The sequence below is a fragment of the Spermophilus citellus genome (assembly GCF_964194105.1).
Source record: "Spermophilus citellus genome assembly, chromosome: 2".
Classification (NCBI taxonomy): Eukaryota; Metazoa; Chordata; class Mammalia; order Rodentia; family Sciuridae; genus Spermophilus; species Spermophilus citellus.
Window position 1 is genome coordinate 6,571,431 of NC_138183.1, and position 5,258 is coordinate 6,576,688.

Here is a 5,258-nt window from a genome sequence, read left to right on the forward strand (position 1 = left end):
TGTCCTTATGTCAGCCACACAGATGTTCCTAGGAGGCAAGCCTGGCCGCCTCCTTCCCTCTCTGACCAGGCCTGGCTCCTGGACTCGCCAGGTATCACTGCCAGGCCGCAGGTGCTAGCTCCCTGGCACTCCCCCCCACTACGGTTCGGAGCACCAGCCATTTGGACATTCTCTCTCATCTGGACAGCTTCATGCTCTCTCTCCCTAGGGTCATCAGGCATGTCCCTCTCTGCCTGGAACATTTCTGCTCTTCACCTTGCCCACTGGGCTTGCAGGAGACCCTTCCTGACCCTCTGGACCACGAGGATGAGCTGGTTATCTGCAAATTTCCTGTTCCCAGGGTGTTTCCGCCTGGCCTGGGAGTGCCAGGGGACGGGTCTGCTCAGTCTTGCTGGAGCTCCATCCTGGGAGTCAGCAGGACCCCTGGCATGAGGGGGTGTCCTGGGACCTGGGCGGTGGAGTGACTCTCGCTGCTGCGTTGGGGAACCGCAGCGGGTGTCCCCGCGGCTTGCGCTGCTCCAGGGCCGCGTTTTAAGCACATCGTCCATCTCAATTCAACCACCTTTGAAATAGGAACTGTTGTCCCCATTCTACAGCACAAGGACACGGAAGCCTGAGAGGTGACAGAGGCATAGCACACGGCAGGAAGCAGCTGGCCCAGATCTGAACATTTGAACAGAGGCCGGTGAGGGCCAAAGCTCAGCTGACCACTACTTCTAGCCCCGGCCAGGCCAATACCTTGCTGTGGGTCCCTGTCCCTCTGCCTCTCTGAGCTGAAGCTTTTCTGTGTGTGACTGTGGAGTTGGCCAGGGCAGGCATCCCGAGGCCCCTTCCCCTGCTGACATCCTGGGGTATTGTGACCTTCCGAAGTCCCCCTGGTGCTCTGCCCTGCAGTGAGCACCTGCTCTCAGCCTCCCCTCCCCAGGGCTCTCTGTGAGGCACAGCTGAGGGGGGCTATAAGTCAGGTGAGGGGGCTGAGCACATCTTTCCTCTCAGCCGGCGAAGGCTGGGGTCCCTGGGCAGGGGCTCTGGCTCGGGCATCACAAGGGTGCAAAATCTTCTCCTCTGGGGAGCAGCTGCCTGGCCTGGGGCCTGGGACCCCCTCATCTGCCCTGCCTCATTAGCTGCACGAGTCTCCTGGGCCTGAGAACGTGTCACAGGTCCTGCTGGCATGGTGGCAGGATGGGTACGCAGGAGCACCGGTCACCCTTCCTCTTCTGACCCGTGGGCCCAGCAGGCAGAGGGCGGCTCCCCCAGCCAAGTGAACCAAGTGGTTCCGGGCGTCTCTGTTCCAAACATCCCCCGAGGCTGGAGCCCCGAGCCCCTGGCCTCTCTGGCTGTCTTGTCCTGTAGCCAGACTGGACTGGCGCTGGGCCTCCAGCCAACAGGGACCCAGCCCAGGCGATGAGCTAGCTACCGGGCACCGGGGCTCAGCAGATGGGAGGCTAGAGGTTGTGGGGCCTGGGGAGTTGGGGCCTGGGGCAGCAATTTGGGACAGCAACTTGGGACAGAGTTAAGCCTGGGTTCCCCACCAAGGGCTTCACGCAAATGGTGTCATTTTCAGAGGAGGATGTGAAATGGAGGCTCAGAAAGGGATAGTGACTTGTCTGAGGTCACACAGAAAGGAGCAGGAGTCCGGATTCTGCTCTTGATCATCCTGCCCTCAGGCGAAGGCGTTTAGAAAACTCTTTATAGAGGGGGAGCTACACCTAAGAAAGGTCTGGAAGAGCCCCTGGAACGCACACGTTCCTGTAGAAGTGTCCATCAGTGTGCACGGAGGCTCCTGGCTTCATCCCAGCAGGACTTGCCTGCATTTGTCCCCTAGTCACCTGTCTCTGCTAGACTCCCAGCTTGGTGGAGACGCCTCCCTCCTGACTGCCACAGATCCAGCTCCCACAGCTGTCCCTCTCTGCACTGACCAGGGGCCTCTGCTTCTCCATCTCGGCCTCCGGGGGTGAGTCCCACTGGGATTCTGGGCTGGCAGGAGCCGGGTTCCTGCTGGGCCAGGGGAGGGGCCCCAACACCCCAGGGGCAGTGAGGCCGGTGGCCATTCTGCAGCTGTGAGCAGCTTGACCGCCTCAGTCTCTCACAGAGGCACCCAGCTTGGAGGTTGCCTATAACTCTGCTCCTTCCCGGGTCCCCTCCCCTCCCCTCCCTAGGTCCCTGATTCTGACACCCATCAGAAGAGACCCACCTTCCTGCTCGGCAAGGTCAGGGCTCTGCTGGACCAGCACAAGGGGTGGAGGCTCCAGTCCAGGTCCCCTGGGAGGGGCTATTGGAAAAGAGGCACCTGTCACGTGTCAGAAACCCCAACCAAATACCCCACCCTTGGGGCCAGCACAGGTCTCATGGCCATTTTAAACATTCACTTGGGTAGGAATACTCACCTAGGGGAGGCACCGCACCCCCCATGGTCAAACTCAGCCCAGCAGGAAGCTGGTGGCCATGGTAAAGGTGCTCACAAGGACGTCTCTGAGTTTCCAAAGAACACTTCTCAGTATAAGCCCATTTTACAGACTAGAAAGTTGAAACTTCAGACAGCAGTGACCGTAAGGCTCTGGCCTTGAGCTGGGGCAGGGTAGGTCAGATCCAAGCCAGGTGAGTGACCCCAGGTGAGTCTGGGCCTCCAGTAGCTCTAGAGGAAATGGGGCAGAGGTGTGCTTAAGAAGGCCTTGAAGGAGGCAAGATTGGGACAGTGGTGACCACGGGAGAGGTGGTGGCCAGACAGTAACTGGGCAAGACTTGGTGCTTTGGGGAAGGCCATGGTAGGTCCCCACCCTCACTGGGGGACAATGCCACAGGGAGGGGGCAAGACTTGAGGCTATAGGAGGCCGGAGGAGGGGGCACACTGCCCTGGCGAGTGTGTGCTAACTGTGTGCTCGGGTACACGAGGTGTGTGTGCGAAGGGTCTGTGGATGTGGGAGATTCGCGTGCCCGCTGTGTGAGGCATGTGGAATGTGTGTGTGTGTGCGTGTGCGTGGGTGCCTGCACACGCCCGCAGGCACTGCTGTGGTCTGCGAGATGGTGTGTGTTGGTGCTGTGTGTGCTGTGCTCTGGGGCGTGGGGAGCGTCTGCTGTGTGCAGTGTTGTGGGGTGGTGCTAACTGGGACACTCCCCAGGGGAAGAGCAGGGAGAGATGGAGGCGGAGGAGTTAACCAGGAAAGCAGAGAGGCAGGGAGTGTTCTGGCAGAGGGAGCGCAGGGCACGTGCAGAGGCCTGGAGGCAGAAGAGGCAGCCTGGAGCACTGGGGGACTTGAAAGAGTTCCAGGGAGGCTGGGGGTGGGGATGCCAGGGTGCAGCAGCCTGGCCATCCTTTCTCTGCAGCCCAGGGTTAGCAGGAGGGGCCAGAGGGCTTTGCTGACCAGGAGGGTCGGGCTGGCAGGGGCAGATGCTGGGTGGAGGTGGGGGAGGGCCACCTGGGATCCTGGACCTGAGCCTAATCCTGGGCAACCCCCTGGAGCAACAGCCCTGCAGCAGAAATGGTGGTCCAAAGGAAGTGCCTGAGAGCTGCAGACCTCCTGGAGCACTTTCTCAGTGTGACCATGGCACTGCTAAACAGTCTTACCAGGACCACCAGCTGGACAGGGCCAGGATGGTGGAGGATGGGGAAGAGGGTGGGGAGGAGGAGCCAGGATTCTAACCCAGTTGATCTGACCCGGACCTTAATCATGGGGTGGGGGGACTGCTAGCCCAGGGCACACAGCTACAGGCATTTTCTCATTTGCCCTGCCCTCACAGAGAGTCCACCTGGCCATCTGGCATGTCATCACCCTTGGGAGATGAGAGGATGGTGGCCAGCAGCCTCCTTCCTGACCAGGCCCTGCACCCAGCAGACGGGGCCTGTTCCAGAGTGAACCCCACCCCTTGCATGAGGTGGGGCACAGTTTTCTCATCCCTCGGCCTAAAGGGTCTGGTAGACAAAGTCCTGCCCAGACAGCCCAGCGCTGCCGGGTCCTGAAGTGTGACTCTGGCTGGTCCCTTGCCATCTCTGCCTCCGTTTACCGCCGGAGGGTTCACGCCGGGCATCTGCTAAGCTGCAGAGCAGGCCACTTAAGTTCTTCGGAGAACTTGGGGAGTGGCCCGAGGTCAGGCAGCCGGCACCAGGCCCCCCGCAGTGACGGCCCGCCCCCAGGTGTCCCGCGGGGCGGTGGCCGCGGCCGGCCTGACGTCAGGCGGCCTCGCTCGGCACAAACAGACGCGGCGGGCCGGGGCGGCCGGGGGCGGCGATGACTCAGGGCCCCGAGACCGGCCGGGCGGGAAGCGGAAAGTTCGGGCGGATGACATCAGCCGGCCGCGGGCGCGGGAGGGGGCCGGCTCCGGGAAGCCGCGGCCTGGCGGGCGGCCCGGCGCGCGGGGCGGGCGGAGCGGGGGCCGAGGACGCGCGGCCGGCCCGGGCCTCGGAGCAGCGCGCTGCACCCGCCCGCGCAGCCGCCGCGCTCCCCGCGCTCCGGAGGCAGCCGCATCCATCCTGCGGCGGCCCTGCATTTTAATTACCCTGCATTAATATTCATGAGCCGGGCTCGAGGGGACCGCGCTGTCATTCCCTCCCTCGCCCGCGCACCCCTCCGCCTGCCGCCCGCGCGCACAGTGGGCGCTCAGCAGACCCGGGTGTGCGTGTGAGCCCGGGCGCCCGGGAGGCCCAGGGCAGGATCCGGGCGGAGCCGCGGACTGCAGAGCCCCGAGTCGCTTCCGCGCCTGTTATCCTTGGCTGCATGCCCAGCGAGTGTGAACCCGTGTGAACCAGCTGGGGCCGTGCGCTGCGTGCATCCGGGCAGTCCCAGGGGCGGCTGGGGTCTGGGGAGGTCTTGTGTGCACATGTCTCTATCAGCCTTGGAGAAGAACCAGGCTGGCCAGGTCAGCAGGGCCTGACTCTACACATGGGGAAACTGAGGCCTGGAGGGAGGCTGGGCTTTGTCCATCGTCATGGGATCCATCGGAGCCTGGCGATTGGGCCCCCTCCCACCCACTGTGCCGAGATGTGGTTTGTGACAGGTAGACACATGTGCTGGGCCAGCACCTCTCACAGGCTCATCTCAGCAAACCTGGGCAGCACCTGGTGTGTGGGACCCTCTGCAGATGAGGAAACTGAGGCAAGTGCCCAGCTGGTTGGGGTGGGGCTACAGCCCTGGGGGGTGCCATTCTTGGGTTCCTGGCCAGGACATGCTGTCCCCTGTGGTGCTCTCAGTTCCTCATGGAGGTGGTCTGGGGTACCTGGAAGTTCTTGGGGGTCCCAGGCGTCAGTGTGCCTCCTCCGAAAC